We start from the raw sequence: 24,758 nt of genomic DNA, 5'->3' as shown, positions 1-24,758 counted from the left end.
AGTATAATGTTTTCCAGATTCCTCCATCTTGTTGCAAATGACTGGATTTCGTTGTTTTTGACTGCTGTATAGTATTCTATAGAGTACATGTTCCATAATTTCTTTACCCAGTCCACTGTTGATGGGCATTTGGGTTGGTTCTGTTACCAGAGAAATTGCAGGGTTCTTGTCTTCGCACAAGAAAGAATTCAGGCATGAGACAGAGTAGTGGGAGGTAAAATAGCAAGGTTTATTAGGGAAGGGACATCCATAAGGTGGATGGGCACCCCTCTAGACAGAGCCTGAGAGACTGGGGGGGAGCGAGGTTACATGATTGAGTAGACAGATTGCACCTGACCAGGTCAGGCAGGCGGCTCAGCAGAGAGGCAGAGAGCTGAGCGCGCAGTCCAGTTGAGGCCGGGGGGAGGTGGGGGGTTTAAGGAGATGGGTCTTTGTCTTCACACATCTCCTCCTGAAACAAAGGATTTTATGGCTGTAAATACTAAGAAGCGCCTATCTGAGTTTTCCCTTGAAGGTATCAGACAGGAGGAAGCCTAGCTGGTGCCATCCTGGGTTCAGAGGAAGGGTGAGCAGGACCCCCTAGAGAATGGGGATCCGGAGCAGGGTGTTTGAAATGCAGATACTGGGCTGCATCTGGGAGATTGTGGAAGATTTGTCAGGCAGAAGGGGCAGAGATCTCCACCTGGCAGGTTATCAGGTAGAAGGGGGCAGGGCAGGATGCGAACACTGGGCTGCCCCTGCAGCATTATCGGGATAACTTTGAGATGTAGATGCATATGCTGGACATAGTCTGGAGGCCTTTGTCACACACACGTAAGCTCATACCTAACTTCCTGCCTAACATTCCCCCCTCAAGAGGTATACCCAAAATTCTTCTTTGGGATTATGGATGGAGTTCCGTTTTCTGTAACTTCTTCGAAGCTGGCATGTGGGCGTCGAGGGGGATTTGGGTATTTCCTCTTGCTACCTGTTTTATGGTGTGCAACAGTGGCCTTGGAAAGACTGTGCTGCTGGGTCCAGAGGGCTGCTCAGGTTGTCCAGTGGAATGGGCTGGAAGCCTTGTCTGACGACCATTTGGAGTTTGACAGCTTTTATTCTGTTAGAGACAAAACAAACAAGGGCATTAAAAACACACAGTCCAAAGAGAAGTATCAAGATTACAGACGTTATTGGGCCAAGGAGAGGAAATAGCCTGGATTTCCATGACCAGATGTCAGGCCAGAAATCCCAGCCCTCTTGGCCTGGTCCTGGAGCTGTTTGGCTTTGTCCAGGAAAAGTACAAATTTGGGTTTGTACCTGTCCAGTCTGACCCAGAGACGACATTGTTCCTGGAAAATGGCACAGACACCTCCTGGAGCATCAGTTACCATGTCCAATATTTGTTCCTTTTATAGCCTTTTGTGACTTGCGCACACCCTCTTCAACTTACTTGAAACATTTCATCTTTTTCATTCCAGTCTAGAGTAAACTAGCCATCAGGATAAAGTCATTCTTACAAACCATGTCCTTTGCTTATTAAAAAACTCTTTGCTTCTAACCTTCAATACCAAGAACACTCTTTCCTTTCTAACCTTCCTTACCAAGCACACATTTTTATACTTGTGGTGTTTTCCATAGAGTCTGGTTGGCTCTTTCTACCTCACTGGGAGACTGAGGTCTCCATGCAGAATGAAGGTGCCAGGTTATTCCTAGGACCTTACAAATTCCTTGTGTATCCTGGGAGATAAGGGAAGGCCCATCGTCACTTTGTAACAATTTTGGAAGACCAAAGCATGGGATAACTTCCTTCAGGAGAGTTTTGGTCACTTCTTGAGCTCTTTTAGTTCTGATTGGGAAGGCTTCTACCCATCCAGTAAAGGTGCCTATAAGTACAAGCAGGTAGGTACCTATAGCATTGACAGAGGCTGTGTAAAATCTGTTTTCCAGCCTTCCTTGGGGTAAGTTCCCTTTTGCTGTATAGACCCCTGGGAGTTATTTTCTCTTGTCCTTACCTAGTTCTAGAGCTCTGGTTAAGTGATCAGTTCGGTTAACTGAGCAAACTTCCTGGGGGCAGAAAACAGTTCAATAACGTGCCATGCCATAACTGTTGCATGCTCTGAGAAGCAGGTCCCGTTTGACAAAACTGCTTCTGTCTGTGAACCAAACTTCATCTGCGTTAGTCAGGGGGCTGTCTCTTGGGTCCCTTCTGGTGGCGTAGATCAAGTCTATAGTCTCAGTACAGGAGTGGAGGGGACCACTTTCCTCTGGAACTGGCATTAAAGTAGCTGGGTTTAGAGTAGAGCAATGCCTTATTTTTACCTGAGGGTTTTCTAGAAGGAGGACCTGATATTTTAGTATTCTACTATCTGTGAGCCAGTGAGAGCCCTTTTGCTCTAATAGAGAATTTATTTGATGTGGGGTATAAAGGGTGATGTCTTGTCCCACTGTAATTCTAGACACCTCCTCTGTCAGCAAGGCAGCTGCTGCCATTGTCTTTAGGCAGTGAGGCCACCCTTGTGCAACCATGTCTAAGGTTTTAGAAAAGTAGCCCACAGGTTGCTTAACAGGTCCCAGATCCTGAGTTAACCTGCCTAAGGTGACTCCCTGCCTCCCAGTGATGTACAGCTGGGAGGGTCTCTCTGGGTTTGGCAGTCCTAGCACAAGGGCTTTAGTCATAGCATCCTTTAGCTGAGCAAAGGCTGTGGTTTGCTCGTTCCCCCAAAGGAGGGGGCTCTGCTTTGGCTGCCTGTCGAGAGCCTGGTTTAGGAACTGTGCTGTTTCCCTGTATCTAGGAACCTGATAGAGAAAACTGGGACTGCCTGAAGTTTGCAGAAGTAGGAATTTGCTGCATGGCCCATATCCTCTCTGGGGCAGGTTTTCTCTCCCCAGGGGTGAGGATAAGGGTTAAATAATTAACACTCTAATGGACTAGCAATGCTCTGTTTTCCTCTGGATACCTAGTAGCTAGTTTTGCTAGGAAGTTAAGCCAATGTACAAGACTAGAGTCTCAGGCTGGGAAAAGAGACAAATCATTTACATTTAACCATCTACATTATGGATTATTGTGCACCCCCTTCAAGAGATAGGCCCTTTAAGTCCTCAGTGAGGACCTGTCCAAATAGGTGCAGGACTATCTGAGTTAGCTGTTACTGAAAGCCCTGTTTTTAGGAACTGGCAGGGAGGGCTTTCTAAGCTTAATACTATTGGATAGACTTTAAAGGCCTGGCTGGGTGTGTGAGGCCCAGACCTATCCATGGGGTGCTGGAAGAGAATTGAAAGAGATGCAAATCTCCTTTAAGGGAGGCGCCCTGTTGACTTGCATTACATGGCTGGACTAGGAGGAGAGCTGAACAGGAGGCTGATAGAAATAGGCAACTTGCGTTTCACTGACCCTAGGCCATCCCCTCAATAACTGTGGCTGGAGCTGGAAGCTGGGCAGAAGCTGGGCAGAGCCAAACACTTTTTAGCTTGGGGCCACAGGGTCTGCGGTTCTGAACCAGGAGTCCTTCGACACCCAGGGCAGTTCCATGTCCAGTGGCTGTGCCCTTGGCAGAGCTGACAGAAGGCATTTGCTGTCACGACAGCTGCTTGCCCAATGCCCTGGCTCCTTATATCAGCAATAGGTGCCGTTTGGGGTGCATTGACCTTGCTGGGTCTCCCTGATGGCAGATCACCGTGTAAAGCAGCCATTGATTGGCCTATTGCCTATCCTTTGCTGCTTGCTTGCTCCTCATTCTCTTGGTCTCTAATAAAGTAGACCAAGGAGGCAGCCTCTATGATGTCAGTCAAGGGGGTGCTCAACCTGACCCTGATTTTTAGAGATTTCTTTAATATCAGGGTGAGCTAGAAAAACTATGGTCATGGGCAAAATTTGACACTTAGTATTTTCCTGAGAGTTAAGACCGTGCCCAGGAGAACTATTACCTTTCAGGTAAGATCAACTGTGGTGACCTGCTTGCATACTTTGAGGTCATCAGTGTAATTTCCTATCTATCCCTCAGTTTGGTTTAAAAGGGGAGTTTTGCCCATTTACCGCATACACCGAAAAATCAATCTAGCTGTCACATTATTTCATAGTTTAACCTCTTTTTCTGGCTATGCTGTTTGGTGCCCTATACTGTGGCCAGGCATTATTACAGAAAAGGTCAGTCATCCCTTACATAAGGTCTGGGGATCAAACCGTACATCACAGTGGAGAGTCCTGCAGAACAGTAGTAACTTCCCTTCTGAAAGAGAAAAGAGGAGAAGTGAGGCAGCGAGTTGGGTCTCTAGCCTGACTTCCTGGGTTTTCAGATTTAACTGGCATTTGACCAGCGCTTACTGCGTAGCCTGACTTAGAGGAGAAATTGTGGCAGAGGTCTCTGCCATCCTTTGGCTTCCGGGTATTTACCGTGTAGCCAATGGGTTATGGGCCTGGGTTTCCGGGTTTAACTAGTCTTACCGTGTAACCCATAAGTTTAGGTTTTGGGGCTTCCGGGCTTTCACTGTGTAGCCTGTGGACACTAGAGCTTTCTTGGTCTCCTGGAACCCAGTTCTCTAGCATCTGCCGCATAACCATCTTCCGTCATCTCTAAGTCTCTTTTGGAACACGTTCTCCCTTTTGGCTAGACCTCCTGTTTGATCCACATTTGAACTAGCAATATATTTGAACTAGCAATGCCTGGTTATTTAGTGTTAGCTGGATGGAGACTTTGTCAGTCCCTCTTTAAAGGATCTGGCTTCTGAGCCAGAGACTGGAGCAGCTAGAAAGAAACATGTTTATAACTGAAGTTTAGCATCATTTCACATCTTGGCACCACTTTTAATCTAAACAGCTCGATTGGTTATTATCTCTGCAAGATGAGAGATATATTTTTTGACATCTCCAGGGGCCCTCTGGAGATACCAAAAGTCCAGAGAATTTAGAACTTTGATTTTCAGAAAGTCTGTTAAAGGTGCCAAGAGAACTTAGAGTATCTGGTCAAAATAGAATTCCTTAACATCCTGAAATGATAGCCATTAATTTAGGGTGATTTTAACACTTTTAGACCAGATCTAATAACAGAGACAGTAGAGTACACAATAGATTACTTTGGCAGAACATGAATTCTATGTCTCTTGTTGTCGAATAAACCAGAAATAAAAACCTTGAACATTAGAGTTAGCACACAAAATCATCACATAACTCAGAATTATTTAACAGAGTCAAAAAGAGCTTACAGGACCTAACTTTAGAAATGGCACAGTAACCAATTAAGCAGACACTGTTAAAAAGAGACGTTACAGTTTTTGCAAAAACAGATTCCAAGATTTATGATTTAGACCATTTCCAGATATTTACTAACATTAGTGCACATTTTTTTTAAAAAAAACCCCATTGTTATAACAGAAGATCAGACTTCAACTTTAGGTCAGTGTAATTTTGGCATTAGCACTTAACTCTGTAAACAATATTTTAAAATTGTAAACATTTTAAAACTTTTCATGACTTGTTCACACCTTCTGAAACTTTACACCTGTAGTTACTTTTACATAGTCTTGAATTGTCGTGTATGAACAACCTATGAGAATACATGCTAACAAACTCAAATAGTCTCTCTTACCAAATTTGAGATGTTAAAAGTACACATAATACATTTGCCCAAGTTTTACTTAGCACTGATGCCTAGATGACTTAAGACACTGAGTTATTAATGAATACCACACCATTATCTGAATTAAAAGTTAAAATTATATTTCCATGCTTTTAAATAACATAAGGATAACACCTGAGCAGCAACAGGGACACTAGTGCATGTTTACAACTTTGAAAAGATCTTCATCATTAAGAGAAACAAGTTTAAAGCATATCAAAGACATGTAAAACTGAGCAAGTGAGCCACTGAGCAAACTGAGCAAACTGAAGGGCGTTTGCATTAACTCAATTCTCTGAACCAATCTATATTGGCTTACTTTAGTTAACAAAATAAAGGCTTGTATACACAGAATTTACTCTCATTTTCATAAGACCACTCTAGCTGGAAAGTAAAAACATGAATACAGCATAGGTCTGATACCATTTACAACATTTTAATACACTTCACATAATCTGAATTGACTCAAGCAGCTATTACTTTAACAAATTTAGAGTCTCATCCTTTGAGAGTTCCAGGGATCCGACTGGAAGCCCAAAGTTGGAAGACTCGGTATAGAATTTAAGCTGTCAGAGAGTCAAACCATTTAGCCAAAATTAGTACATTTCTGATCAGTTGGGTAATCACTCAAACATTAAAAACAGACAAATAACATAGTCTCAGTACTACAAATAGAAAAACACGAAACCTTCAAGACACATGAAAACTCTTATCAGCTAAGTCAGGGACAGTAGCACAGAAAAGAGCATCAGCATATGAGCCCATTGCTTAGGTTTCCATTAACTGCAAAGAGAAAAACCTATCAGGTTGGAAAGGGTTAATGGATTACAGGTTCTGGCTCCCTTAGGTAAGGCCAGCAGTAGTATTGAATTGGAAATTCCTCCAGGAGAGGGAAAAAAAAAAGCAGCCCTGGGGGGGGCGCTCTCCCTAGAGATATCTGGCTATGCCTGCCTGGGTGCAGCATGCCACATAGACTGGAATAGAGTGCAGAGAAAGGCTGTGGTCCCCCATTTACAGGGAAGACTGTGCATGCTGGGGCCTAGCAGGACTGGCCATGGGGTTGGGTAGGTGCGCCGTTTCACCTAGAGTGCTGGGAACCTCCTATAATTCAACCAAAGCTAGATCAATCAGGACTACTGCAAACACTCAGTTAATTAAAACAGATAGTTAACTTTAGCTCCTTTCCAGATTGAGTCCTCAGGCAATCAAAGCTTAGCAACAGTAATAGCTCACAAAAACTTTAAAACGCACCAGAGCTACCATAAGCTGCAAAGACGGAAAACTTTCTACCAGGTTGGAAATGGTTAACAGGTAACAGCTTTTTCCTTTAGGTGGAGAGACCTGTGGAATTTCCCTCTCCCTTTCTCCAGGCCAGCTGTTTGGGAATGCAGATGAGGAGAGCAAAAGAGTGGGGGAGGGAGCCCCGGGAGGAGGAGGAAAGCGAAAAGCTACAGAGGACCAGATGTGAGCGACTGCCCTCACCTTCCCCTACGAATCTCAGCTGGAGGAGAGCATAGGGAAAGGCCCTGATGTCTGGGGGCTGAGTGGGGTTCGAAATCTCCTATCGCTCAAGATTGCCTACTACCTAGTTGTCCGAGTTTACCTGGAGGGCCGATATTAGCCTCAACCGAAGCTAAGCCCTGCTCATGTAGCAATAGGCAGCGTGACCAGGCGTCCCTCCTGGAGAGAGACCTGGTCCTCCGGTCGCAGTCCGGCCACCGGGAAGCCAAAGCGAGCTCAGGGGGTCTCCAGGCTCTCAGCCAACTGCCCTTCCTAATTTCCCTCCCATTCCTTACAATCCCTCTGGAGTTTCAGCCTTGGCTAAGCCATGGCCAGGGGGGTTGGGGACTCCGCATTCTCGGAGAGCTGTGGGGTGCTGGACACTCAACAGTCACTTCCACAGATCCGGTCCCGCTTGAGGGAAGGAAGGAATACTGACCTCCGATGTCTTCTCAAACTCCTGGCTGGCTCGCCAAAAATGTTACCGGAGAAATTGCAGGGTTCTTGTCTTCACGCAAGAAAGAATTCAGGCGTGAGACAGAGAGTAGTGGGAGGTAAAATAGCAAGGTTTATTAGGGAAGGGACATCTGTAAGGATGGATAGGCACCCCTCCAGACAGAGCCTGAGAGACTGGCGGGGGGGGGGGGGGGGGGGGGGGAAGGAGCGAGGTTACATGATTGAGAGATTTACACCTGACCAGGCCAGGCGGGCAGCTCAGTAGAGAGGCAGAGGGCCAAGCGCCCAGTCCGGTTGAGGCGGGGGGAGGGGTTGTTAAAAGGATTTTATGGCTGTAAATACTAAGAAGTTCCTATGTGAGTTTTCCCTTGAAGGTATCAGACAGGAGGAAGCCTAGCTGGCGCCATCCTGAGTTTAGAGGAAGGGTGAGCAGGACCCCCTAGAGAATGGGGATCCGGAGCAGGGTGTTTGAAATGCAGATACTGGGCTGCATCTGGGAGATTGTGGAAGATTTGTCAGGCAGAAGGGGCAGAGATCTCCACCTGGCAGGTTATCAGGTAGAAGGGGGCAGGGCAGGATGCGAACACTGGGCTGCCCCTGAAGCATTATCAGGATAACTTTGAGATGTAGATGCATATGCTGGACATAGTCCAGCCTTTGTCACACACACACACACACACATAAGCTCATACCTAACTTCCTGCCTAACAGTTCCAGGTTTTAGCTATTGTGAATTGAGCTGCAATAAACATTAAGGTGCAGACAGCTTGTTTGTTTGCCAATTTCATTTCCTTTGGGTAAATTCCAAGGAGTGGGATGGCTGGGTTGTATGGTAGGGTTATATTCAGGTTTCTGAGGAATCTCCAGACTGACTTCCATAGTGGCTTAACCAATTTGCATTCCCACCAACAGTGGGTTAGTGTCCCTTTTTCCCTTTAAGTTTTAACCAATGAAAGTGATTAGTCAAAAGTGCCTTTTAGGAAATTTATTATTGTGTTGGTTCTGTTCCTGTAACAGAATCTCAGTAGAAGTATTGTAAGACTAATATGGATTGAATCTGATTTTATTGATTGTTTCCCAAATTTTATATTTTATTAGATACCAATTAAATGATAGTATAAGCATTCACTCTTTAGGTTACCATTTTCTGTTGTTCCAACAAGATGAAATGCATTTAATAAGACTTCATATTTAAATAGCAACTTTCTCTTAATGTAGGCATTTGACCATTTGACCATTTTAACTTTTTAAATGCATAGCATCTTTTTTTTTTTAGAGTTTACCTCTGGTTTTTTTTTTTTTTTTTTTTTTTTTTTTTTTGGACAGGCAGAGTTAGACTGTGAGAGAGAGACAGAGAGAAAGGTCTTCCTTCCATTGGTTCACCCCCAAAATGGCCACCACGGCCAGCGCACTGCACCGATCCGAAGCCAGGTGCTTCCTCCTGGTCTCCCAAGTAGGTGCAGGGCCCAAGCGCTTGGGCCATCCTCCACTGCCTTCCCGGGCCACAGCAGAGAGCTAGACTGGAAGAGGAGCAACCAGGACAGAATCTGGTGCCCCAACCGGGACTAGAACCCCGGGGTGCTGGCGCCACAGGTGGAGACCAGCCCAGTGAGCTGCAGCACTGGCCAATGCATAGTATCTTTATCAGTTACACTGAATGATCTGTCATTGACAGAACAGTTTTGGAGACAATAAGAACTTGTGACAAATCATTTGATTGATAATAAACACTGCAAATAACAGCATGTTGTTATTTAAAAAAAATCAAAGAGAACACTTTTGTCCTACTCAAAAATTTGTATACACTTCTAGGCTGTAAGAATTAATAGTTTTATTTATGACTTTGTAAATTAAAGTATTTACATGTGAAATAATAGTGGGAAAATATATTGGGGGATTATGTTTACAGAGGACTTATTTAATGTGTCAAATTTCTCAAAGGTAAAGATATTTTTGGCCGGCGCCGCGGCTCACTAGGCTAATCCTCCGCCTAGCGGCGCCGGCACACCGGGTTCTAGTCCCGGTCGGGGCGCCGGATTCTGTCCCGGTTGCCCCTCTTCCAGGCTAGCTCTCTGCTGTGGCCAGGGAGTGCAGTGGAGGATGGCCCAGGTGCTTGGGCCCTGCACCCCACGGGAGACCAGGAAAAGCACCTGGCTCCTGGCTCCTGCCATCGGATCAGCGCGGTGCGCCGGCCGCAGCGCGCCGGCCGTGGTGGCCATTGGAGGGTGAACCAACGGCAAAGGAAGACCTTTCTCTCTGTCTCTCTCTCTCACTGTCCACTCTGCCTGTCAAAAAAAAAAAAAAGATATTTTTAATGTGTACTTAATATTTAAGATACTGAGCAACATGTTGTACAAGTTGTCAGTGACAAAAATAAAACCATTTTCATGAAAAAAAAATAGGTCTGACAAATGAATATGGGGATGATCATTTCATTGATCCTAGATTTTAAAAAAAAAAAACTATGAAGGACAACAGGAATAATTAATTAATGAAATTTAACACCAGGAATGTATTAGACAATTGTTTTAATATAAAGCTTCTTGTATAACATCTGTATGATGCAGAAGATTTGAGTTGAAATAACTGAAGGTAAAGTGTTACATCTACAACTCATTCTGAAATTATTCAATGAGCAATAGTGAGAGAAAAAATATGTGGCAAACCATCTAGGTGAAGGCAGTCATGGTCTATTTTTATGCTTCACTTCCTTTTCCTGCTGTTAAGAAATATATGTGCTTAGAGCAACACAAATTTATTGTCTTATGGTTCTGAAGGTCAGATTTAAAATGAGTCGAATGGGCTTCAAGAGTGTGTGCAGAACTCTGTTTATTCTCAGGACTTTAGGGAAGAATCTCTCCTTGCCTTTTCCAGTTGCTAATGGCTGCCCATAGCCCTTGGCTCAGGGTACAACCCATCTTAATTAATAACATCTGCAAAAACCCTATTTCTAAATTAGGTCACATTTACAGGTCTCTGGGATTACAACTTCAACAAACCTGGGGGAGCATAATTCCAACCACAAGAGCAAATATCATGGTTGCTGTTGAATTTTGTCTTTAATTTTCCATATGCAATGTCCAGTACTCCTATAATCTAAAAGTTTGTAGAGACCCCACCCCCATCTCAACACCACTGTTGAAACCTAATCCCCTTGTGCTGGCATTGTGGCATAGTGGGTAAGGCCGCCACCTGCAGGGCTGGCATCCCATATGGGCGCTGGTTCGGGTCCATACTACTCCACTTCCAATCCAGCTCTCTGCTGTGGCCTAGGAAAGCAGTGGAAGATGGCTCAAGTCCTTGGGCCCCTGCAGCCACATGAGAGACCCGGAAGAAGTTCCTGGCTCCTATTGGCAAAACTCTGGCTGTCGCAGCCAATTAGGGAGTGAACCAGCAGTTGGAAGACCTCTCTCTCTCTCCCTCTGCCTCTACTTCTCTCTCTGAGTAACTCTGATGTTCAATACCAGCTCAGCTGGTATTTTTTCACTTTTTAAATTTTAACTTTTAATAAGTTTTTAACTTAGATTCAATGTGATTTGCAGATACAATTCTTTTTTTTTTTTTTTTTCCACAGGCAGAGTGGACAGTGAGAGAGAGAGACAGAGAGAAGGGTCTTCCTTTGCCATTGGTTCACCCTCCAATGGCCACCGCGGCCGGCACACTGCAGCCGGCGCACCACACTGATCCGATGGCAGGAGCCAGGTACTTATCCTGGTCTCCCATGGGGTGCAAGGCCCAAATACTTGGGCCATCCTCCACTGCACTCCCTGGCCACAGCAGAGAGCTGGCCTGGAAGAGGGGCAACCGGGACAGAATCTGGCGCCCCGACCGGGACTAGAACTCGGTGTGCCGGCGCCGCAAGGCGGAGGATTAGCCTTGTGAGCCGTGGCGCTGGCTTGTAGATACAATTCTAAGAACGTAATGATATTCCCTTCCTCCCTCCCATTCTCTCCTTCCTAACCTCTTTCTTTCTACCTTTCTTGCTTCTTTCTGCTTTTTGAGATACCATATTTTAAATTTTTTTTAACTTTTATTTAATGAATATAAATTTCCAAAGTACAGAATATGGATTACAATGGCTTCCCCCCCATAACATCCCTCCCACCCGCAACCATCCCCTTTCCCACTCCCTCTCCCCTTCCATTCACATCAAGATTCATTTTCGATTCTCTTTATATACAGAAGATCAGTTTAGCATACATTAAGTAAAGATTTCAACAGTTTGCTCCCACACAGAAACATAAAGTGAAAAATACTGTTTGAGTACTAGTTATAGCATTAAATCGCAATGTACAACACACTAAGGACAGAGATCCTACATGAGGAGTAAGTGCACAGTGACTCCTGTTGTTGACTTAACAAATTGACACTCTTGTTTATGGCCTCAGTAATCACCCTAGGCTCTTGTCATGAGCTGCCAAGGCTATGGAAGCCTTTTGAGTTCACCAACTCTGATCATATTTAGACAAGGCCATGGTCAAAGTGGAAGTCCTCTCCTCCCTTCAGAGAAAGGTACCTCCTTCTTTGATGACCATATAAAATTACATTACAGTAAATGGCTAAATACTTCACCAAAAAAGAAGTTTAACAAGTAAAAAGCAAGAACATCCTAGTTTAGTGGGAATAGACAATGGCTATAAACAGTAATTGAATGGAAAAATGGCTATTTCACCCATACACAGTAAATTTTAAAGTAATCACAGATCATAAAACTATAGTAGTACAACAGTCTTTTTTAAAAAAATTTTATTTGTTATATAAATTTCATGTATTTCATATATACAGATTTAGGAACATAGTAATACTTCTCTTCCTACCCTCCCTCTCATCCACACTCCAACCCTTCTTCCTCCTCCCTCTCCCACTCTTAATTTTTACAAAGGTCTACTTTCAGTTTACTTAATTATATTAAAGTTAACACTATACTAAGTAAAAGAGATCAACAAATAGTATGAAAAAAATTAAAAACTGTTCCTCAAATAGAAGAGACAAGGGTTATAAACAATTATCAAATCTCAAAATGTCTATTTCACTCCAATACATCATATTTTGGATATTTTCCAGTTTTTTAAGAAATTTCCACACTATTTTACACAGTGGCTGCACTAATTTACATTCCCACCAACAGTGCGTAAGTGCTCCCCTTTGTACACATCCTCACCAGAATTTGTTGTTCTCTGTGTTTTATCCATTCTGGCAGGGTTGAGGTGATATCTCATTTTGGTTTTGATTTATATTTCCCTGATGGCTAGTGGCACTGAGCATTTTTCATGTATTGTTGGCTACATATTTTTTCTTTTGACGACTATTTATATAAGCCCTTTGCCCATTTCTCTAGTGGATTGATGGTTTTTGTAGTTATTTTGTTTTTTAATTTGCTGATATATATTCAGGGTATTAATCCTTTGTCAGATAGGTCATTTGCAAATATTTTTCCCATTCTGTTGGATTTCTCCTCACTCTATTAATTTCCTTTGCTGTACAAAAGATTCTGAATTTCACTAAGTCCCATTTTTTTTAGTTTTGTTTTTATTGCTAGTCCTTTGGGAGTCTTACCCAAGAAGTCATCCCCTACAACAACTTTTATTTAATAAATATAAATTTCCAAAGTACAACTTTTGGATTATAATGGATTTTTCCCCCCATAACCACCCTCCCACCCACAACCATCCCATCTCCCACTTTCTCTCCCATCCCATTCTTCATCGAGATTCATTTACAATTATCTTTGTATAAAGAAGATCAATTTAGTATATATTAAGTAAAGATTTCAACAGTTTGCACCCACACAGAAACACAAAGTATAACGTACTGTTCGAGTACTAGTTATACCATTAATTCACATAGTACAACACATTAAGGACAGAGATCCTACATAGGGAGCAAGTGTACTCCCATTGTTGACTTAACAATTGAAACTCTTATTTATGATGTCAGTAATCACCTGAGGCTCTTGTCATGAGCTGCTAAGGCTATGGAAGCCTTTTGAGTTTGCTGGCTCTGATCTTATTAAAGCAAGTTCATAGTCAAAGTGGAAGTTCTCTCGTCCCTTCAGAGAAAGGTACCTCCTTCTCTGATGGCCCATTCTTTCCACTGGGATCTCACTCGTGGAGATCTTTCATTTAGGTCATTTTTTTTTTTTTTTTGGCCACAGTGTCTTGGCTTTCCATGCCTGAAATACTCTCATGGGCTTTTCAGCCAGATCTGAATGTCTTAAGGGCTGATTCTGAGGCCAGAGTGCTGTTTAAAGGACATCTGCCATTCTATGAGTCTGCTGTGTATCATGCTTCCCATGTAGGATCATTCTCTCCTTTTTAATTCCATCAGATAGTATTAGCAGACACTAGTCTTGTTTATGTGATCCCTTTGACTCTTAATCTTATCATTATGATCAATTGTGAACAGCAATTAATCACTTTGCCTAGTGAGATGGCATTGGTACATGCCACCTTGATGGGATTGAATTGGAATCCCTGGCACATTTCTAACTATACCATTAGGGGTAAGTCTGATTGAGCACGTGCTGAACTGTACATCTCCTCCCTCTCTTATTCCCACTCTTATATTTAACAGGGATCACTTTTCAGTTAAATTCAAACACCTAAAAATAATTGTGTGTAAGAAGTTCTATCTCCTTAATATTTTCATTCATGTCATTTATTGATTTCTTCCCTTATTTAATCTGTATATCTGAATTGTTTTTCACCTCATTGAGTTTTCTTACAATCATTATTTTGAATTCTATATCTGTTATTTCACAGCTTCGCTTAAGTTCAGTATCTAATTCTGTAGGAGCATTTGTTTATTTGGAGATATCATGCTACCTGCTTCATTTCTCCTGTGTCCCTATGTTGATGTCTATTTTGTCCTTCTCTATGGAGTAGGTTTTATTATAAAAGAGTTTATGGTTTAACTCTTGTAAGGTATGATTGCAAGGTATCATTTGACTTGTTGCTTTCACTTTGATTCTAGGTGAGCCCAGGGGTGTAGTATTTGTGTGATTTCTTTTGTCTTAAACAATGTCAGCTATGTCTTTAAGTGACACAGTGCATTTAGTCTGTTGTAGTACACAGGGATAGAAATGTGGCTTTGAGATGAATAAGGGTTTCCTCAGATGTGTATCTTTGGTCCACAGAGATCTGTGTCAGTCTCTCTGGCAAATGTGATAGCCATGGCCTTGTTTTTTTGGTACTGAATGAGATGAGATGGATCTTCCATGTGGATGCAGGGACCCAAGCATTTGGGCCATCTTCTACTGCTTTCCCAGGCCATAGCAGAGAGCTGGATCAGAAGTGGAGCAGACGAGTCTAGAACCAGTGCCCATATGGGATGCCGGTGCCTCAGGTAGAAGCGAAGCCTACTATGCCACAGCACCGGCCCCTCTTCTGCCTGTTTACATTTAATCTGAACTTCCACCTCAAGCCCTAGGCAACTAGTGATCTGTTTTCCATATGCATGAATTTGCACTTTCTTGATATTTCAGATACTAGTAACATAATCCATAAAATATCACGTTTTCTTTGATGTATGGAAGTTAATATAGAATACAAAAAATGTACAGGAATGACACAGACATCTTGTGATTTGATTGTTGTTTTTAGCTCTTATTTACACTGCTGTGAAACTGTGGTCTTTCTACTTTTACTTGTTGAATATTAGGATTAGTGGTGAATCAAGCATGTGATTAAATTATAGAGTATATTGAAATTATGTTTTTGCAAATAAAAGAAAGGAAGGAAATATGGTTACCATGTTTTGAGACTTTTATATATTTTATCATTTATTCTTTCTCTTTTATATTCTTTCTTTCTTCTTTCTTCCTTCCCTCTCTTTTTTCGCTGATTTGGCTCAGGTTTATGGTCAAAGGTCCTTGACTTATTCAGTTAGTGTCATTTAGATATTAGGGCCTTAGATATTTAACACAGACACTAAGCAATGATGCTGCCAGGGGAGCAGCCCCCTGGCCTACTGTATAGCTGTGAAAGACAGGCCAGATACCAGTGGTGTTTCCTGAAGGTTCGTCAGCTGGGAGCCACTGCCAAGAATGCTTCTTCTTCCACCAACTGTGCAGAAGCAAGAATTCACAAGTACTTCATTTATTTTTATTGTTACTTATTATTTCATTGTATATATAGACCACAGTGTTTAAATCCATTCATTCCATCAATGGATACGTGGGTTGTTTCCATCTTTTGACTATTGTAAATAATGCTGCTATGAATATGGGTATATAAATATCCCTCTGAGATGCTATTTTTAATTCTTTTTGGTATACACAGCAGTAGAATTTCTTGATCATATGGTAATTCTATTTTTAGTTTTTTGAGGAACCATCATACTGACTTTCATGGCAGCTGTCATCCAAGCAGCCTGGTACTTGCACAAAAACAGATATGTGGACCAATGGAACAGAATAGGAACTCCAGAAATCAATCCACACATCTACAACTAACTTATCTTTGACATAGGAACTAAAATGAATACCTGGAGCAAGGACAATCTCTTCAAAAAATGGTGCTGGGAAAACTGGATCTTTATGTGCAGAAGTATGAAGTAAGACCCCTACCTTACACTTTACACAAAAATCAACTCGAAAAGATAGTTTTTATTAGGTGGAGAGAATGTAGTCTCAGGGAAAAGTCAGGGACAAAATGGCAGAGGAAATTCCATGCAAATTAGAGTGACACAGCAGACCTATGTGGTGGGTGTGGACATGCAAAAATCAAGACCCCAGCAGCCAAGAGCCTCCTCACCAGCTGTGGAAGGAAAGGTGAGACCAGATGGCAATAGCCAAGCCACGGGAGATAAATCTGCTGGAAAAGCCTGAAGGGAATACAGCTGGGATCTCTGTGGGGAATAGTGTGCCTGCCAAACTAGAGTGGAAAAAGGGGAGGACATGTTTCTCTCTCCCCAATCACCCTGCAATGGTGTCCTATAACAAGTGGGCACCATTTTGCACATATGTAACAGCTGTGCCAGCTTGTGTCCATGCCCAGCAGCCAGCTGAGCAAAGATTCCTGAGTCTGTCAGGGAGAACTGACAGGGGGCTGGGTGCTCGTGACTGTGGGAGACTTGTCTGCCAGGACTGTGAAAACATGAGGCTGCAGGACTGTGAAAACACTGAGGCCATGGGGGAGGCAAAGGGTGTGACTGGGCCTTTTGGCAGTCACTGTGAGAGGCTCCACACACTCAGTGCTCCCTGGTTCCCTGATAAGGGACATTGCTGTGGAATCTGCTAACACTGAGGACTGCACAGATCCTTTGTGTGGTCCTTGTGGAAATGTGGATGAATATTATACCCACTGGGGCTAGCATCCAAGCACTGATGTCCTTTGAGGAGAGGAAGTGAGCTGAGTCTACAACAACAGCACAGAACAAACCTACCCTCTGATTAAAAAAAAAAAAAAAAAAAAAAAGGAGATTTACTATGCCCAACCTAGGTGTCACCTTGACATTCCCTTTACCTTTGAGTACAGAACAGAGGTGCCTGGCCATACCCACCACATGCCACTAGAATATGTAAAGTGATCAATAAACTCAACAACAAAACAAACAACCCAGTTAAGAAATGGGCAAAGGACTTGAACAAGCATTTTTCAAAAGCAGAAATTCAAATATCCAACAGACACATGAAAGTAAGCTGAAATGAAAGGGAAATAAAATTAACATGTGAAAGAGTTATCTGTACTCCCATGTTTAATACAACTCAATTCACAATAGCTAAGACATGGAACCAAGCCAAATGGCCATCAATGAAGACTGCTTAAAGAAATTATGGATATATTCACAATGGAATACTACACAGCAGAAAAAAATGAAATCAGTCATTTGCAACAAAATTTATGAAACTGGAAAACATCCTACTTAGTGAAATAAGCCAGTCCCAAAAGGACAAATACCATAGGTTCTCTCTGACCCATGATAATTAATAGAGCACCTAAAAGGCAATCTACAGTAGTGAAATTGACATTTTGAGAAGCAATGACTTTGAACAGCCCTTGTCTCGACTGTTGAAGAACAGAGTTTTTTTCATACTAGTTGTTGAACTCTTTACTTAACACAGAGTTAGTCATATATGTATAAAGTTATTGAAAATAGATCTTAGTAAAAAATAAGAATGGGAATAGGAGCGGGGGAGGAAGAGTGGTGGGAGAGTGGTAAGCTGGGAAGAATCACCATTTTCCTAAAGTTGTAATTATGAAATGTATGCAGTTTGAATTCCTTAAAAAAGGTTTCTCTGGAAAAAAAGTTTAATGTCAGAGTAGTCAAAGTTTAGAGCAGACATTTGATACTCTATTCTCACTAAACAGAGGGAAGAAATGTGATAAAAATGGTCTTGTTACTACAAAGTATGTATCACTATTGATTGTGATGTTGACCTTGATTTTGCTGGACCTGCAATTTATGGTCCAAATGTCTTTGAGGGCTTGCTTGCTGACTATCAGATGACCTTTGGTTGTATCAAATCATTCCATTCTCTAGAATTTAAACAAAACTTTCAATTCCAAACTTTCTCAACACAACCCTAGTGACATTTCAGATCCCATCATTCTCCATTGTGGAAAGGGAAGCCCTGTGCAGTGTCAGATGTCTCTCATCTTTCCTGACCTCTCTTCACAACATGCCAGCAGAATTCCTGCCAGGACACAACATACACTACATTGGTGGCAATATCACTAGAAAACACAAAATGTTCCCTCTGTTCAGATGGGATGGGGTTACCAGAAAATAATGTGCAGGACATATGTATACCAAAACCACAATTCATTGTTTGTCTGTAGTTCTTATTGAGATTGGGTTTCTATATCTTTTCTTCCTAAATCTGGTAAGCTTACCTGAGCAGCAAAATCATCCCTACCTCTCACACCTCATATCCCATTGAAGAACCAAAGCTATAGTCCGTGGGAAGCAGTAGAGAAAAGTGTGGTGATGAGGTTTGGAGAAGGTTATGATAAGATTTGCATTTTGATCAAAATAGTGTAACTCATGTGAGCTGTGTCCACAGGTCAGAACTACCACCCATGGTCAGCATCCCTTTGGCACAAATGAGTCATTCACATCTGATTGAAACCCTTGGCTGCCATGTTGAGTAAGCAACTCAAGATAGCATTCTAGATGAGGCCAGACACATCCACATCCACCCAAGGAGAGACTGATTGCCAAAGCTGGAGACTATCCTGATTGCCAAAGCTAGAGGAAAAGAGGAATTGATAATTGTGCCATCTGTTTGCTTTTTTGTTCTAAATCTAAGTAGTCTTTTCTTCTTTAAGATGTTTATATTGAAAGCTTTAGTTAGCTAATAAGATTGCCTTAAGGAGAATTAACAAGAAAGAATTACCCATGCACCTAAATTTAATTTAAGTCTCCTAGAAACAAAAGAATATTTGGGATCTGGCATAGCTGACAATTGAAATTTCGAAGCAGATGTCTGTAATGGAATTCACCAGAATAACAGACATTCATTACTATATCTTTCCAGGTATTAGAGAATTTATAAAAGAAATTCAATGTAATTAGAGGCAAAAATTGATGTACTTTATTATTTTCCTCTTCTTATTTCTGCCCCAATTTTTCCTTCCCAGAGAGTGGAGTTGGAGACCAGGTCCTGGTCCCACAGCACAGAGCTCTCATTTGTAGAACAACAGCACAGCAGCCTCAGTGATCTCCCGGCTACTACTGTAGCCCTCATGAGTTCCATGTCCATTCCAGTCAAGAGAGGAGAAATCCCCACACTGCCTGGGATTGCCCTCTGGGATGAATCCTCCTCCACCAATGCAGTGCTGGAAAACACAAAGAAAGTACACATGGAAAGAATTCACTGGCTGCTGACACCAGTGGGCTTTTTATTCCTTGGGATCTTTGACCAGAATCTTACTTAGCCTTTCCAGTACCTCCCATAAAACCTCTCCTCCAGAAGATCCTAAAAGAATGCTTTTTTTCTGACTTCCATTCTACTTTTCCTACAATTCATTCTCAGAATTGTCAGCTGTCTCTGCACATCTTCTAAATATTCAAGGCCTCAATTTCCCTATTGCAGGTCATCTTCTCACTTGGCTCTAAGTGACATCAGCAAAGTACTTATTCCCAAATCTCTCACCATCACCCAACTGTTTCTTATGCTTGATAAGCCCATATACACCTAGAACCTGAATGTGCTCACCTATATATCTCATGGGTCTCTCAGTCTTCACTTCAAGAGAAAAAAACTATCTCCCATTTCCTCTGAATTTGTTGCCCATCCTGTTATCCTGTATTGATTAACTGATAACACCCAGTTGCAAAAAAGCAAGCTAGTCTTTATCATCTTCAGTACTTCCTATCCCCCAAAATCACCTGGTCATCAAAAACTGTACATTCCATCACTTGGGTGTCTCCGGAGTCCATCCATGCTCATCCAACCTCATCAAGATACTCTGGCTCAGATCTTTCCTCTTTCACATAAGACTTTCGTACCTGCTTCAAGCTCTTCTGGCTCCTAATTTCTTGTCCTTTAATTCACATTCTCTTCAAGGCCACACATAATTTTACTAACATCAAAGCTATTCGGGTCACTTGTCTGTACAAAATGCTCCAATACAAACTACAAATCCTTGAGGGAATATGCAATTCCCTCTGTAATCTTTTTCCTGTAGGTATTTCCACCATCAGCCCCTTTCTCTTCCCCACGTTCGAAAATTACATAATTGGACGCTTGCTCAACACACCAGGTTCTCTCAAACAGCTATGATTTTGAACATGTTACTCAGTCATGCTAAAAATGCTCTGCCATGCCTTTGCTCTTTAACTCCATACACCTTTTGACTCTCAATACCACCTTCCTTGGGGAAATCAATCATGTATGTCAGCACACGTAAGAACTCATTTCTTGTTTGCCAGACTCCCTCGTTTCTATTTATGTTGCACATGTAATTTAGCATTTACCTTTCTGTCCTACTAAACTTGGGCTCCTTAAGATGACTATCATCTGTTTCTCCAACGCCTGGCACTTAGTATGTGTTCTAGATATTCATCTCTAAGTTTCAATAGATGCTGGTATATTTGCAAGCATGCACTAGCAAACACTCTATGGGAGCATGGAAGTCATCCTAGGAAACTTTTGTCAAGGAAAAAGGCTTACAGATGCATACCCTTCCCATTAACAGTACCTAAAACCCATCAGCCTCTGAATCATCATCTAGGAGTCCTTCCTTGAGAGCACAGTGACCCATCTTGTCTGGAAAACAGAAAAAAAACCCAATGGCTGAGAGGGGAGATGGAAGTTGTTCTGTAACTTAAGGCTGCCAGACATGAGGGGTGGAGCCCTTATGGAATGTTTCTGTTTGTGATAGTACCATTCTCCTCTGCCCTCCCACCAGGCACAAGGTGTCCCTCATAGGTAGTTTCCAGCCAGAATGCCATTGTTTTCTCTCCTCCAAGACCAGAAAAAGGACAAAACATACGTCCTCTAGGAGTTAATACTAACATCGTTCTCCAACATTGGTATCATTGTGATGTCTTCATGATCTCACTATACATCATGAATAATACCTTCTTGATCTCAACATAGATTAATGCTTCTCAAAGGAAATACAAGATTTTGAAATGTAAATAAATAGGTTGACAAGCTGTACTACATCAAAACAAATTCTGTTCATATGACACCATCAATAAAGAGAATAAGAGCAAGAGAGCAGCTACACACAAACATTGACAAAGCTACACAAGCACATACACACAGACATACACAGTCCCACACAAGCACACACAGATTCATAAACTCACACAGGTAAGTGACACAAGGGCACACACAGACACACACACACTGGAATGCACAAGCACACACATACTCAAAAGCATATTGGCATATATACATGCACAGATACGCACACAGAGACAGAAACTCAGACCCCCATGCACACACAAATGTGAAAGAACAAGAAACACAGATGCAAACAGGCCCCCACCGACATAAACAAGTATAGACACACAAGGTACACACATGTGCAGGTGTTATCTCCCAAAATACTCACATGCTCAGTGTTGCAGTTAGTAACCTTCATCCCAGCACACAGTGCATTGGCAGCTCTCTCGTTATTAAACACCCTGAACTGGATGAATCCAGCAACAAATTCCTCTGAAAAAGAAGAGATAAACAGAGGCTAGAAACAGCTTCCCTGTGACCTGTTCAGGGATTCTTAAAGCCCAGAGCTCCAACTACGGAGGTGGATCCTCTATGGCCACTGAGTGGTGCATCCAAACTCTAAACCTGTCACTGGGGGAAGATCTCTCCATCTGGGATAAGACAACTAACACTGAGATTTATAAAAGGGTTTGTAAATCTGGCTACAACTTAGAGGAGAAATGAGACTCCACAGAAAGATCACCAAAAAGACCCCAAGGGTGAGGCAGGGATCAGCAGTGACCAGATGTGGACACCTGCTGCTCTTTACATCCTTCCTTCTGATTACCAGCTGTGCCTGATCCTGAGCATCACCTGCCCTCATCCATACAGAAAAAAAACCGTAGTGGCTTTGAATTTCTTGTGACTTGTATATGTCTTATGTATTTATATGTCTTATGTATATTATGTCTTCGTCATTTATATATATAAAATGTATGTCTTATACATTTGATATACTGAACCTGTTTTAAACTAATCAATAGTTATTCTTCACAACAAAAATGAATTTTTCCCAATACCTTACAAACTATTTTTCCCTTTACTTAACTATTATAACAGGCAGCACAGGATAGTAGCCAAGAAATCTTGGTTTATATCCTCTGAAAACTGAATACCAGTAATTCTAGCTTCATGGTACTCTACTTAAAAATAAAGGAAGCAAGGAAACAAAGCCATGTCAAATTCCCAGAGAAGAGCATGGCATGTTGTAAATAGTTTATATCAGCAGTTAAGCATTGTTAATAATTTGTCCACAAAGGCACAGCAGGATTAATGACAGGACTCACTCTGACCAAAGGGTGAATAATAAGATGCAGTTTTCTGAGCATCACCAAAGTCATAGATCACAGGTACTGCTGGGCCGTTGTCAGTCTTACACACTCCTGATCCATACTTCACTGGATATTTCTGCAGAGGCACAAAAGATAGGTTTGGTGAGGACATTAGAGAGACTGCCAAATTGGGAGAGAAGGAAATATCTTCATGAAAGCTCATTATTCAGAAGCCAATCTCAAAAATAGTGACTTTTTTCTCCACAGAGTTATGTCTTCCCAGGAGCCCCAAACCACTTATTCCTCTCTCCAGCCTTCTCAAAGGCAACTATCTTTGAGTGGCTCAGTTTCTGGGAATGGCAGGACATGGGTTCACAGTGAAGCAAACCTAGGAGAAACAGAAAAGGTTTGCTCCACCCCAAACTGTGGCTTTCTGTTCAACAAAGAAAGTGGCACATATAGCGCCCTGTGTACCTTGTAGAGACCAAACAGATTATGTTCCTCTGTTTCAAAGAAGCCAGTGCTGGTGCGGTATCTCAGCAAGGACCTCTTCCTCCAGTGCTGTAGGGGGTGTTGTTGGGGACGTGCCAGATGCCCAGGTCTTCGGCCTGGATGTCATAGTAGCCAGGGTTCTGGAGAGCAAGACATTGACCCTGATCAGTTAAGAGGTTCCATGAGGCAAAAGACTCATATGTTCTGCCCCAGCTGAGCAGACAGGTGAGCACATGGCCAGCAGCCTCAGACACCTCTAACTTCCAGCACACAATTATTCCCTATCACCACCCCAATCCCTTGTGGCCTTTGTTGGGGAAAAGTTGTGGTTTAAGACATCTAAGTACTTCTTCTCCAACCCTACTCCATGTCCCTTCCCGTCAGCGCTCCATTCTGCCTGCATGTGGCCCTGCAAACTCAACTCTTCATCTTGCCCAAGTGGTGGGAAAGAGGCATGGTACCTACCTTGTAGTCATCATTTGTGGCTGCCTCCGCAGACCCAAAGGTGTTGTAATTGGCCCAGTTGCCGTCCCCCTCTGGGTAGTCTGCTCTGCTGCCCTGCTGACTGGACCAGCGATCACCCAATGTGCACTTCCCAGCCATGAAGTTCTTGTGCACACTGGCCACCAGGGTCTAGCCACCACCCCCAGTGGTCATGTCACAGAAGGTCTGGTAGGTGGTGCCATCCTTAGTTTGGAGGGAATACAGGCCATTTGTAGAGAGAACCAGTCAGAATCTTGCTATCTGAAAACTCTTGGTGCATCTCAGCCTATATACTTAAAGCTTTAGGATCCAGAAATATTGCCTAAGAGCTCCTTCCCTGTGTCCTATCACCAAGTGTTCCTAGGGGTACTGGAATCTCTCCAGGTTCACAAGATCATGACCCTGTGACTGAGTCACAGATGAAATTATCATGTGGCCCCACAATTCTACTCCTAGTATAACCCAAAAGTTATAATCCTGGATACAGGTACTCAAACAAATAGCTGCACATCATCAATCAGCACATTAGTCACTGCAGCCAAAAGGTAGAAAAATACTAATTACTCATCACCATATAAATAGATAAAATTTTATAAAGTATATATTACCTGTTTAAATAAAATCTTTATACACAGATGAGCAAACACACAATGGGTAAAGAAGGAAGGCAATATTACAGATCAACCTTTTAATCATCATGCTGAGTGAAATATGAAGACAAGAGAGGGACATTACCATAGGATTCTACTTGTATGAAGCAACTAGAATAGACAAGTTCAAAGTTACGGAGAGAACAGCAGTCACCAAGGCAAGATCTAAGACAACATAGAATATGGAGTTATTGCTTGATGGGTACAAAGTTGGTACTCATTTTGTGGGAATGAAAATGTTCTAAAGGTTGATAGAGCTGATGTTTGTGCAAGAGTACAAAGATGATTGTCACTGGATTTTAGACCAAAAATGATTAATCTGGCAAATTTTAAACGACATTGTATATAAATAATACATTTGACCACAGTTACAACAAGAACACCTTGGACTGCCTTCCTGGTTCTGTTTAGATGTCCCATCACTCACCATGTGAACTAGGGCACTGCTCTTTGATTTCTTTGCAGCTTCTGGGCAGAAATTCAAACACATCACAGTCCTGTTTGTTGGTATCTGGACAGACTGCAGCTAGAAAATATTCAGAGTTTGATTCTTATTGCATATTTGACATGAAACCCAGCCTCTTCTTGTCCCTAGTCCAAAATCACTTCACAACCACAGCAGAGCCCAGTTGCCTGAGTTCTAAATTCCCGAGAG

The 24,758-nt window shown here is 42.3% G+C and overlaps 1 long non-coding RNA gene and 1 pseudogene across 2 annotated transcripts; both read right to left on the bottom strand.

Annotated features, from left to right (window-relative positions):
- Positions 1 to 205: 205 nt before the first annotated feature.
- On the bottom strand, positions 206 to 7,067 carry LOC138850388 (uncharacterized). Its single transcript, XR_016237076.1, has 4 exons — positions 6,843 to 7,067; positions 4,140 to 4,205; positions 968 to 1,096; positions 206 to 451 (listed from the first exon to the last, which is right to left on the bottom strand). It is a non-coding gene; the product is annotated as an uncharacterized LOC138850388 (long non-coding RNA).
- Positions 7,068 to 19,060: 11,993 nt separating this feature from the next.
- LOC100342457 (intelectin-1-like) lies at positions 19,061 to 23,693 on the bottom strand (annotated as a pseudogene). The gene is made up of 5 exons (XR_016211416.1): positions 23,436 to 23,693; positions 22,953 to 23,110; positions 22,494 to 22,614; positions 21,557 to 21,660; positions 19,061 to 19,327 (listed from the first exon to the last, which is right to left on the bottom strand). The product of XR_016211416.1 is annotated as an intelectin-1-like (transcript).
- Positions 23,694 to 24,758: the final 1,065 nt, after the last annotated feature.

Source organism: Oryctolagus cuniculus, chromosome 7 (genome assembly GCF_051225735.1).
Source record: "Oryctolagus cuniculus isolate XC-2025 breed Fujian yellow rabbit chromosome 7, ASM5122573v1, whole genome shotgun sequence".
Taxonomy (NCBI): domain Eukaryota; kingdom Metazoa; phylum Chordata; class Mammalia; order Lagomorpha; family Leporidae; genus Oryctolagus; species Oryctolagus cuniculus.
This window is presented reverse-complemented; position numbering and strand designations above follow the sequence as displayed.